This window comes from Suricata suricatta, chromosome 1 (assembly GCF_006229205.1).
Source record: "Suricata suricatta isolate VVHF042 chromosome 1, meerkat_22Aug2017_6uvM2_HiC, whole genome shotgun sequence".
In the NCBI taxonomy this organism is placed as follows: Eukaryota; Metazoa; Chordata; class Mammalia; order Carnivora; family Herpestidae; genus Suricata; species Suricata suricatta.
The window spans coordinates 53,512,171-53,526,014 of NC_043700.1; the positions used below are offsets into that span (position 1 = coordinate 53,512,171).

A 13,844-nucleotide genomic window follows, 5' to 3' on the forward strand; every position below is an offset into this window, starting at 1 on the left:
TCTGACATAGAAAATCGATTAAAGATTGAGTGAGTATAATTTTTGTGACACTGATAGCTTCTGAATATATGAAGCCCTAAAAAATAAAACTGCCCTGACTAAAGCTTAGAGAAAGTCAAAATGCATGATTATTACTATTAAAAAATAAACTAAGAGGAAGATGTGAGGGATCGTAGTATGAGTTAAAGCATTACTTGAAATGGACAAAAATTATACAGCTAGGTTTATGAACAAGCCAACATTATCATTCTATTGTAACTGTACCTTGGAATTTATTTAAAATAATCATATGATGGTATTTTTTTCTCAAATATCATAGAATGCTAGATACAAAATGTCCCAAAGAAATAAAAGCTTGATAGATGTATGCAATGATTCAATTAATGTAATGTTAAATATAAATATTAGGAAAGTTTTCAAATAGATATGGAAAAGTACAAAATTGTGAGTATTTTTAATTCAAACCATGAGACATATAAAGTAATAACAATACAAATGTTGCTAAAGTCACCAGTCAGCCAAAAGCTGTGGAAAAAGTCTCAAGGGAAACTTTGAAGATGAGAAATACCCCTACTGTCACTTCACCTTTTTGCCCTTTTCTATTTCTTTCTCTTGCCCAAGAAAACAATTTGTGGACTAGCCAAATGACAGATTTTAAGACGCTTTTACTTCTGTTATTTCTAGCCTAACAAGATCCTCAATTGCCTCCCTTACTTCTTAGTTCATAGTGAAAGTTTATGAGATGGAATCTGTTTTTCTTCTTTCTTTCTTTGGGGAGGAGTGGGAGTCTATTATTTTTGGCATCAGATTTTCCAATGGAAAAACCACTCACTGTCCACATCTCATTTCATGTGCTCTGTGGGACCTTTATCTCTCAGACCAGATGTAAAGTCAATAAAAGGATGGCATTTTATTAGGGATGGGCACACGACTCAATTAGGGTAAATGAGACCTTCTCTCAGACACTGGGGAAAGAATTCTCACTCTTTCTAACTGGATTTGAACTCAACAGTAGGTAGGCTTTCTTAAAATAGTTTTCTCTGAGATCCTAACGCACAATAGAGTGGTGAAATATAACAGTGGAACTCAAATATAACACACATCCTAAATTACTATCTAACTCTAACTACTCTACCCTCTTGTCAACATAAGAAAAGCTATTTGTTGAAATCTGCAGTATGACTTATGGTGAGGTTTTCTGTGTATAGTTCTGCAAGCAGTGCACCTTCCCAGAGAGAGTTTAAAATGTCCACTAAGGAGAGAGGCAAAGCAAGAAGCTTATAGTCCCTGAAAACAAGCATTATCTTTGATCCCAGTCAAGTAAAGACTGAACTTCATGACTTCTTACCTCTCCCATATCTGAATTATGAACCCATCCCTCTTTGATTCCACCATGGGGAAGAACCTGTCTGCTTGGTTGAGAAAGAGGCCATCCAAATGACAGAATCAAATATTAGGGTCAAGTGGCAATATTTGAACTGCTGCGACAAACTATCCTGCTATCTAATCTACTCTGGATTTTTCAGTCTTGGGAGTAGTGCTTAAATTGTTTTGATTTATTCCGGTTTTTTTTTCACTCAAAGCATGCTTATTAGATATCATTTGGGTGAAATTTATTCTCTTTAATGCTTAACATTGTATTAATAAAAATGACATTTTTGAAAAGATTTCAGATGTCTCAATTCCCTTTTGTGCAGATTATCTATAACATCAAAAATTACAACAATGACCACAATTACGACTATGTATTATTACAACTACTATTACTACTACTAATACTACCACTACTATTTCTGTTAATGATCAAAATGATGAAATAGAACAGACAGCAATGTTTACTAGGTGTACCATTCTTAACAGTCCCAGCCTTCTGGAATTAAAGCATGTATATGTAACTAGTTCCGGACAGTTCTTGTCTCTGATAGGGTATGCCAATTTCACATTAAGATAGTAAAACTCTCCTACCCAGTTTTATGGCTTCTCTGCCATAGCTATGCTATAGAGAAGACCATGGACTCTAGGAAATGCAGCCATAAGATGGTGGCTCCTCCATTAGTCTGGATCTCTTATTAACTGTGCAAAGCAGATTCCCTTTCCAATCTGTTTTAGATTTGTTTAAAAATAAGTCATTAGATATTTCTGGATTTTTTCCTTCCCATTACATAGTCTAACTTACAATAACAGAAACTGTCAATGTTCTACTTACATCATCTCATTTTATCCTGGACTCTATTTGTAGACAATTCCCTTATAACAAGCAGTTTCCCACTTTCTCTGCTTCTGCATGTTCTGAGGCTGCAGGGAAATGAAGGTGGTGTTGGCTGGCCCATGCTGCATGTTCAGAGGAAGGAATGAACCACGGGCAATTCGTAATGTGCAAGGGATGAAAACTGATAGATAGATATCCCAGAACCTTTTTGATGAGATGTGTCTACCATTCTCAGAGAGTCTCCCAAGGCACAGATCTGAGCTGATTATAGTGGTAGCCCACATAATAACATACCCTTTACTGGCTTTCTTCATCTCCTATCTTAGTACCCTACTCTCTTATCTTGTTTCCTGGCAATCACATCCTAAATAAACTACTTGTAATGAATCTTTGTATCAAGGTTCTCTCTTGGGAGAACGCAAACTAAGAATAATGTTGATGGACAGAGATGTGCATTGGTAAGGCACAATGCTGCCACTTAAAAATTTGGTCTGTCTCACTCAATTTCTTTTTTTTTTAATTTTTTTTATGTTTTTTATTTATTTTTGAGAGAGAGCACGAGCAGGGGAGGGTCAGAGAGAGAGGGAGATACAGAATCTGAAGCAGGCTCCAGGCTCTGAGCTAGCTGTCAGCAGAGAGCCCAACACGGGGCTCGAACCCATGAACTGTGAGATCATGACCGGAGCCGAAGCCAGACACTCAACCGACTGAGCCACCTAGGCGCCCCAACTCAATTTCTAAATAAGATTCTAAACTGGTTCCTATTTTTAAATTTATTGATATGGCACATTTATTAATATGCATTATTCACTTTTGTGAAGGAGGGATTTTATTTAATTATTTCAGTGGGAATTTAGGGTATTAATTTTATTAGAAATAACAATATACCTTAGAATCATATTGGCATAATAGATGGAAATCCCTGTGAGGAGTTGTGTGAGAACTCCTGGCCCTATGGACAGAAACAGATCCCAGATTCACTCAAAGGTCTATGATTTGTTACCTTACATACATTAAAAAATATTAAGTACCCCAGAGCATCAGGAAAACTATATTACTCTATAAGGTAAGGGCACTGAAAACTCACAGGAAGGCCAAAACGAATATTGGAGTTGGAATCCTGAACTGCAAATGAGGGGACAAGATAGGAAAGTGCATTACTTACGTATGAGGTCACATTCAAGGGCTGCACTTGGAGAATCCAGGGCAGCAGCAAGGTTATTGAACAGAGGAAGGAGGAAAAATGTAGCGTCTGTACTTAAAAGAAAGCCTTGGGAATCACACCTTCAAGGATCTGTCAAATTTGGTGGAAGCAACAATGTGTGAAGGGTGTTTAGTAAAGAGACTGAGAGTGTAATGGAATTTGCATGGTCCTGGAACACAAGTTTCAGTAGACAATATAGAAGGGTCTGGATGGGAGAAAAGAGCTGGGAGGTTGGGCGCTATCATAAAATATGAAGACTGAAAAGGTTTGCATATTGGATCTTGACCAACACAATACAGATACGAGACACAATAGTTACTGTATTGATCGTTCCTTGCACAATGGTACATACTCATGATTACAAACGAACAAAAAACAAAACAAAACAAAAAAAGAAACACTGCTATACCATCCAACTCTCTGGGTCAGCAAGGTAGCAAAAGTCAATTCAGCCATGACTCTCCCTCTGGGCTGGTGTTGCAATACAGCACGAGTCTAAACAGGCATCAGAAGTCACAGTAATTGGGTGGGTGGAAACACAGACATTTTTTTCCCTCAACTAGATCTAGTGTGAGGCTTTTGCTGAGTCTGTTCCATACACACTGTTTGGGCAAATTCAGATTTTCCATGAATAGGAAGATTCTGACCAAGAAGAACTCATTTTCTGAATTGCCAGACTTAATTGACCATTATTTTGGTTATTGGTCTCAGTTTGTTATATTTTATTAGGTGTTCAATAAAATTATTTTATCTTTCTATGGCTCTACAAGGGATATATTGAAGACCCTAAGAGTTCAGGTCAAATCACTGAATACTGAATATTTTCCTAGTCCTTATTTTCTTTTTTCTTCTCAGGGTTATAATCAGTCATGGTTCTAAATTTTACAATTTATAATCTAAATTTAAAATGTTCACATTCTGTTCACACTGATGCTACCATAGGAGGAGGATCATCAGAACATAAATAATTTTCCCAAAGTAAACTTTTTCCTTCTCACCATGTCCCATAAGCAAATACGCAAACTGTTTATATTATCATGAAAATACAAATCTATTACATATTAAAATTTCAACATTAAGATATATTACTTATTGAACACCTCTGAAGATATATTCAAATGTAAAATTAAGAGCTATACCTTTTTGCTTCAAACTACAAAAACATTTGCAAACTATTAGACAGTTTATAGCACAATGAAAGAAAGCCTAAACATTGTTTCTAAGCAATTTTCAGTTTTCTCTGAACCTGTCATGTTTTTACAAAACATGTGAGAACCTGTAAAGTAAAAATAAAGCTAATATAAATGCTGTCAGGAATGGGAGTCAGTGCTTCTTGATTTTAATACTAGCAGGGAGATGAACATTTTAGATATTTTCAAAACACTGGAAATGAAATTAAACTATCACTGCTCTCAGCTAAAATGCAACATTATACCCAATAAACACTCCATGTCCAAGGAGCCAATATTCAGCCAACTTGTTTTCTTGTGGTTTAAATATATTATAGTAACTGGACCATAATCTAATATAGAAGGCAAAAAATATTAGTCCTAAACACCAACCTCCTAACCTCTCCAGAAATAGCACACATTTACAGAAAACAGATTGCGACTCTCTCCATGCAAAATATTCTTCATTTAAGTCTTCTTGTGTTTAAACTGAAGCTGTGAGTTATATTTCCTTTCATAGGCAATTATAGGGGTCGTCATGGGGTTATCACCCAAATCTATTCCACCTCACCACCACTGTGTTTCTACCAATTTTGAGGACTGAACATGGTTGGTTCTTAAAATTGATCACTCATGAGTACCTCATTTCTTTTCCCTGTAAATAATGCAGGAATCTAGTTAAGCTTATTGATGGATATGAGTGTTGCTTCAGGAATCATAATATGACCTAAGTCAGATAAATGACATACCAAGATATTTCAGGATTCTGGTAGAAATTCACTAGGTTTAAGAGAAAGTCTTAGGAAAATACAATTTCTTTTTCCACTGGACATTAGCATTTGAAAGTGTAAGGCTATAGATGGAATCAGCCCTAGGACAAAGGCTGCACATGATGAAAGGCATAATCGGCACAATCACTGGGAACGAGAGCCAAGGCCACTGGATTAAGCCAGCTCTAAAACTCCCTAAGCACCAGTCTTCTGGTTTCTTGAACCTGTATATGACTTTGCTTTCAAAAGTTTGTGAGTCTTTTGTTTGTTTGTTTCCATGTTTGCTTTTCTACTTAAGGTTACAAGTATCTTAGATATAGAAGTTTTGATTATGCGGTTCAATATTCTCTTCAAATAATTTATTAGACAATCTTTAATATTAATGAATATTGAAATAATATACTAATAGTGAGTAACTTAAAAGAGGAACATAAATTTTCTACTGGACTGTCAGGGGTTATATTGTGTCTGCACTGTAATTCAGACAACAAACTGATGATTGTGAGAGTGGGGAAGGCAAGACGGGTGAAATGGGTGAAGGAGAGTGTGAGATAGAGGCTTCCAGTTTTGAAATGAATAAGTCACAGGGATGGAAGGCACAGAATAAAGAAGATAGTCAATGGTGTTAAGTAGTGTTGTGTGGTGACAGAAGGTAGCTACAGTTGTCCTGGGCACAGCGTAAGAGACAGAGTTGTTGAAACACTATGTTGCACACCTGAGACCAACGCAATATTGTATGCCCACTATAATTCTATTAAAAACTAGCAGTCAGCATGTACGTACAACTTGTTTTTGTCCTTCCCTACTCCAACCCCTGTGCAACCAAATAACTGAAGTTATTTGGAGCCAGCAAGGAGTGATGCTTATTATGTTCCTTAAAAAACAAGTTTGTAAATCAAGTTTGAGTTCTACAAGTTTTGCTAATAATCATTCCAGGGAAACATATAGATGTTCATTAAGCACAACACTATTACACTGAAGAATAAAATAAGAATTAAACAATAATACAGTTAATAATACTAGCAGTAACATAATCTACCTTAACATTCTTTTCTTGCACACTCTGATAAAGTCTTGCTTTTAATCCCAATTTCCATACCTTTACTGGGGACTGATTATAAACATAGTGCATATATTAAGAAAACTGAGCAGTAGTTGAGTGAAGGCACTAACATAACTAGGTCCTAAATATTATAAAAATCTGGCTTATAAAATAATGGCCCATGAAATGTTACACTGATATAAGGCAAAGTAGATCAAGGGCAAACAAAATTGTTATTGCTCAGGTTTAAAACTCTGAAAATGGATCTACTGGTTTTGAAATGCACATTAGATAATAATATATGTATTTAGAAATTACTTTTACTTTATGGAATTTTCCATATGCCAAATAAAACATAACATTAAATGATAGATATCTTCCTAATAAAGATATGTATCACTATTGCAGAGAGCACCCACTTAATGTTAAAAGTACTGATTCAAGCATATGGGCTATTGATTTTCTGTTTATGTAAGCAAGCTGGGCAGGGTGACAGCAGGAATGAGCTTGAAGGAGGTCATTTAAAGCACCCAAATAAAATGAATCTTAATAGAAATGAAAATTTCATGCACCAATTGCAGGTAAGAAGCCTTTATTGGTTGTATTAACATTATCTTTGTACAATGGTCCTAAGTGCTATATTATCAATTCCTTTCAACATCATTAAAGGTATTTGAAAAAATATATAATCTGTAATACACGATACATAAGCTTTCTACACTGGCATCTTCCTACATTAAATGAGTACATCAGCTTCTATTTTTAGAACTCCATTTTTTTCTGATTATAAGTTTTTCAACATTAACACATTTAAAATCAATTAGAAATTTAAATTCATTCATAAGTACACCTGCCAAAGAGACTGCTCTAAAATGTGTATATTCCTATATTTCTCCACTCATATACCAATATAATCTTTCTGAAAATGGGAGAGCCTGCATATACTCTTTTTCCACTGACTTTTGCCACACACTGGAAGATACCAGATATCTTCCTGTTAGACTATTTAAAAATTACATTGCAAGCATATGGCCATAGATTATGTGACTAATTTTCTGCCGATAACCTTTTTTAGGCTTTCTTCAGTCTTGGTAAAATAAAGCTGCATTCAACCTAATTAGGCATTACCTTTTTTATCACTGGTAGGCAAGTTTTTAATTCCTAGAAGTGAGAAAGCCAGACCAAAATGCATGAATATTTAAACCTTTACCCAGCAAAATTTCCATCCATAAGTAGTAAATATAATCTGACCTCAATTCCAAGCAGTCTGTTTTCAGTTGATCTTCTGGGACACTCCCTCTCATTACATATATTTTGATCTCTGTGAACAAGATGCCTCACAAGTATGTTTTCCTGGTTACACTGCTATGAGCTCATATGAAATGGAGGATTTTGCCGTTTCTTTGACAAAAAAGAGGAATATCATTTTTTTAAATTTTACTAATTTGGGAAAAACATGTTTCTAGTTTTTTTAATTATTTTTAATCTCTGGATTTTCTAGATGATGGATTTATTTTTATGTCTTTTTTGGCCATTTGTAATTTTTAATTAAATAATTTTTCAGCTTGTTACTTTTTTTGTATTTGGTTGTTATTTTTGGTGGTTTCTTCCACTTCTATTGTAGTTTGTAGTAAATTTTTAGTTACATTGCTGGTGTTCTTTTCCTCCATTGCAATTTTGTTCACTCTAATTCTAATTGATTGGCTTCCACTTATTTATTTTGCTTCTCCCTCCACTCCTGAGTCCTTTGGTTGTGAATGTATCATTTTCATTTACTGATTCAAACACTCTGTCTCCTTTTCCTATTTTGTTGTTGTTGTTGCAATAGCAACAAAACAAGAAAACAATAACAGATCCTTTTAATATGCCTGTGGACCATCCAGGCTCATTAAGATCCAACTCTAAACTAGCCAGCGAATGGGCAGGACACCTCAATACTCAGAATAAACAGATGCTTATACATTTAACTGGCCAATGAGTTTTGAGTGGACTTGACTTGGTGTGTGTCATTTCTGAGCTGGGTCATTGACTTGCCAATTAAGACCACTCACAGCTTTCTGCCGTAGCAACCTAGCAATATTTGAGTGGCCGTTCTATCAGTCTAGGTGTGGGTTAAAATCCCTGATGTGTTGCAGAATATCCTAGCCCATCCTGATGATACAGGTAATACCAATTATTAGACATGTTTAGTCTATTGAGGAAAATAAAGGAATAATACACTTCCCAGCCTGTATTCAATGAAACAGCTGTGTAAGGAGGCAAAAATAGTTGTTTTCTTCTTGGTCATATTACCTCACTAGCATCTCCAAATCTCACTACCAAAATTTCATGAGGCCTAATTATATAATTTTCTCATTTACTGTATTAATATTTTAATTTTTTTAATGTTATGTTTTAGTCCTTCCCATATATATGTAGAAACAGATATACATAAAGATATATATGTTTATATATATATATATACACATACATACACACGCAGATCAGATATAACTATAACTATAACCATAACTATATATATGTTTATTTCTCCAAGTTTTCCATTCTCTAATCACTTCCCTTTATACTTTCTTCCACTTTGAGAGACTCCATTCACTTTTCTCTTTCATGTTAGTCATCCTTCTTATGTGGATAATACCTATATACACATTTCTAGTTCAAATTATCTTTCTTATTTTCCAAACCTCTACCTTAAATTCATTGTTGCATCAATCCTAAACGGATGCTCAATGACCCATTTGGCTAGATGAGACCAGGACTGCATGGAAAGGATTACTCTATTATTGTCAGGTTATTTCTTTACTCCGTGGCTGCCCATTTCACACTATTCATGATTCATCAGCACTACACAGTTCCCTTGTACTTAATACTCTCATTCCAGTGCCTGACAGTTCTCTGTGGAAGTTCTTTGTGTAACTGTGCTAAAATTTACTAACACACTCTTATTCTGTTTCTTGACCCACTGAAATGGTTAATCTCTTTACCACATGAGAGTTACAGGTATTGGAAGAAGATCTTTGCTTTCTATATTCTGAGTGACAGCAAACGCAGCTTTTCTCCTCATATGGATACATACCTATTTGACCTTCATCACCCCAGATGTTTACTCTTCCACATTTTGGGCCCTGCAGTATAAAGCTAATTATGCCTCCTCAAGGGACAATCAGATATTCTCTATTGGGGAGTGGTTTGTGGAGACAAAAAACACTATTATCCTTTTCAGGGGAATTCAGAGGGGATTTGTAATATAAAGAATGAATCAGAGCAATACAAAATAGCAAATAAGTGACTGTGATTAATTTAGCACAGGCTTGGAAGGACAATGTGTGTGAGAAAGAAGCTGAAAATTAAAAGAAATGAGTGTCTGAAGGCAGAGTACGGCACTGTTAGCCTCCCATCATTTTTTAAAGACACTCCTGCAAACACAGATAGTCACCAACATAATCTATTAGAAAAGGTCACTTATATTTACATAAATTAATTTCAACTAGTACACTATGAATCCTTAGGCTGCTAAATGGTATACCTTCTAGTTTCTAAAAGAATGAGTTATTTTCTCAAAAGTATGATGTAAAGTTCTTTAGAAACTGTTACTTGCTCCAAGTTTCGTTGCAAGCAAAAAGTTGTTTCTTAAAAAAACAATTTTAGTAGTTTCCAAGAAGCACAAATCTGCATTACAAACTGAATCAGAATTTTGCTTCTCCTTCTAACAACTGCCAATTGTATCAGCCTTAAATCGAAGTAAGAGGTTCATCTAAAAGGGGTGATGTAATTACAAAGCACAGTTATTCAAATATACTATTACCTATTCTGCACGGGTCCCCTAAGAAGCTTATTGAGTTGGGACTTTAACGGAAAGTGACTTTCATTTATATCAATGCACATTATATGGATAACATGAAGATAATTAACTAGATAGCCTCTGTAATTTGGGACTGAATCAATCTTAATCTACCTAGTCAAAAAAATCTGCCCAGGATTAGGGAACACAATTTAGAATGAATAAGAAGAAAAAAAGCCAACATTATAGATTGGGTTCTTTTGTTAGTGAGTTAAATTGGAGCCTTTTAGGATTATTTCAGGTACATGGGTGCACACTGAAATAGCATCAATTTAATAGGCAGCCAATTCACTGCTTTCCGTTAGATAGATTCCAAGTCAGGAATTACAGTGAGAATTTAATTTGCTTTTGGACCAAGTTAGATCTGAAAAAGCTATCATAAGGAAAGTATGAATTTTGCCCACAACAGAGAAATATTTTGCCATAACTGTTGATTATTCATACTTCATCAACTACTGAAGAGGTAGCCTTCTACCAGTTGATAATAAATATTGTTATGAATAGTTTTTTCTCTCTGTCAATTATATAGTCATTTATTAATATAAGATTGCACTCCTATTTTCTTGGCTTTTAGTCCTTACTGCATTGTATATTTACTAAAAATGCAAACTAGAGTAGAAAGTTTTGCTCAAATAGGATATCATTTAAAAAATAAGAGATCAAATCAAACTTTTGGTCCAGAAGATTACAAATAACTACGCACTGATGCCCAATCCCTTCAGATACTAAATCCTCACCTATTTTTGGCCTCCGATTGGGCTTTTAAATAATGATCCACTTATACAACAGCTTCTTTTTAAATTGATGCTGTACTCTCTTAATTAGGATACCTTTATAAAGAGTCTTGATATTTTTTAGGTTGAGACACTTCTGCTTGACTGTTTTTGTATTTAGTCTTTTTCTATGATGTTTAAAATGAAACTGAAAATATATCCCAAAAGAAAAAAATCCTGATATGTTTTTGATTGGCATTGTATTGAACAGTGTGCTCTGGGGGTATTTAAACAGATTATTTGGGAACAAATGTTGGAAAATAGAGATGTTAGATTCAATATTTTCTCATTTATACCTCCTCTTTATTTTGGTCTTCTTTTAAAATTTCCAGTAATCAACACACTTCATGCACATTTAGACACTATTTTTTTTTGTGAGACAGAGTACGAGTCTGGGGAGGGGGAGAGAGGGAAAGGGAGAGAATCTTAAGCAAGCTCCATGCTCAGTGCATGCAGAGCACAATGTGGAGCTCAATCCTGTAAACCTGGGATCAGGACCTAAGCAGATATCAAGAGTCAGTGCTGAACCAACTTAGTCACCCAGGTGCCCCATAGCCATTTTTTTAAATTTTTTAGTAGTTTATTTAGTTTTTGAGATAGAAAGAGAGAGCGGTGGAGGGGCAGGTTGGAGGGAAGAGACAATCCCAAGTAGGTGCCATGCTGTCAGCACAGAGCCCAATGCAGCAGGGTTCAAACTCACAAACCATGAGATCATGACCGGAGCCAAGATCAAGTGTTGGGTGCTTAACCAACTGAACCACCCAGGAGCCCTGTCATTCTTAAAAGTATCTGAATATCTACAGGTCTTTGTTACTCTGTTATGAAACAAATCTTTCTTTCTACTAAATATCTTACTCTTTTGTGCTATATTTAGGAAGGTTACTCATTTTTGCATGACTCCTAAGAAGCAATGTTGCTAAAGTCTCTTAGTTTCTAACAGTGCAATGTGTTGGTTTTCTACATAGTAAATCACATGGGTTGGCAAATAAAAATAGCACTGCTTCCTTTAAAATCTTTTTCACTTATTTCTGTTTATTCTTGTATTGCATCGGATAACACAACCAGAGCCTCTGAACAGAATCTGTTGTCCTGATCCCCTCCCTTATTTTTTTGCCTTTACTGTAATGTTTACCTTGAAATTTTCAGTAGATACCATTTGTGAAGTTCAGTGAATTCTATTTTTTTAATATAGCTGGCACATAATGTTACATTAGTTTCAAGTATATAACAGAGTGATTCAACACTTCTACACATTATGCTACACTCACCACAAGCGTAGGTACCATCTGTCACTATACCTTTTACTGTGCTTTTTATTCCCATGATTATTCATTCCATAACTGAAAGTCTGTACCTCCCCCTCCCCTTCACTATTTTGCCCATCCTCTCACACCCTTTCCCTTTGGCAACCATCAGTTTGTTCTCCATATTTACAGGTCTGATTCTGATTTTGTTTATTCAATCTGGTTTTTTTTAGGTCTACATATGAGTGAAATCATGAGGTATTTGTCTTTCTCAATCGGACTTAACAATTTATTCTATGCTTCATTCCTCAAGCTTGTGTAATGTTAAATGATTTATTAAATATATATATTGGTTTTTCCTTTTAACTGTTACCTCTAGGAGCAATACTTGATTTTCAGCATATGTATAATAATTCCATTCAATCCTTTAACCTGAAATTTTTGTTCTCACATTTATAAATGAAATAGGTTAATTTTCTTTCCTTTTTACTAAACTTCCATAATACAGGATTCCAAGAAACACAAAGACAATTAGGATAGCTTTTTCTTTTCCTCTATTTTCTTTTTTTTTTTTAAAGATTTTTTTTTAATGTTTTATTTATTTTTGATACAGAGAAAGACAAAGCATGAGAGGGGGAGGGTCAGAGAGAGAAGGAGACACAGAACTGGAAGCAGGCTCCAGGCTCTGAGCTAGCAGTCAGCACAGAGCCCGACGCAGGGCTCGAACCCATGAATGCGAGATCTGACCTGAGCCGAAGCCAGAGGCTCAACTGACTGAGCCACCCAGGCGCCCCTTTTCCTCTATTTTCTGATAAGCCATGAAGGTGATTGCAAAGTGGTAGAATAACAGATTGATTCAGAATGCAGCTCTGAAACCCATTATTTAAGTTAATCAGGAGTTATCCTGATTCTGCCTCTTATCAGCTGTATGACTGGGTAGATTACTTAATATCTGTAAAATTAGGATAATAAAAGTTTCAATCTCAGTGGATATTGTATTGATTCAAAGGATATATGTAAAGTACTTAGAAGAGCACCCAGCACATTTTATGTGCCCAATACATTTTAGCTAACTATAAAAGAAATAATGGTCAACAAACTGCAAAATTATAAATAAAAGGCAAATCAGTATGCAATCAGGTTTCAAGGTTTAAACTCTTTGTAGATATGTTATAAAAGCATAAAAGTTATATCAGAGCAAAATAAAAAAAAAGTGAGTAATGTGAAGTTCCCTCTCTATATAAGAATGGACTGTTCTGCTCCTGGTAACCTCTAAAAAGGAGGCAGATGCCAGAAAGAATTCATACATGGAACCTGCTATGTGAGGGACAAGTATATAAATTGATCCATACCTAGGAAGAATGGACAGTCGATGAAGATATATATATATATATATCTTAATTTTAAAATGGGAGCTATTGATTATAAATGATGCTAATAAAAAATGAATAAAACAGAAACACAAACACCTTTAGACTGAAAGATGGAAAATGCAAGACAGAGCATGGGTAATGCAAGGAAACTGAAAAGGTGGCTAGGCATGTGATCCAGAGAAAAAGAAGAAGAAAATATATTAAGTAATCTCTCCACAC

General features: G+C 35.1%; 1 protein-coding gene across 1 annotated transcript in view; it reads right to left on the reverse strand.

Annotated features, from left to right (window-relative positions):
* Positions 1–13,844, reverse strand: part of GALNTL6 (polypeptide N-acetylgalactosaminyltransferase like 6) — a 1,123,375-nt gene that overhangs the window by 929,211 nt on the left and 180,320 nt on the right. The gene's annotated exons all lie outside the window — the stretch shown is intronic.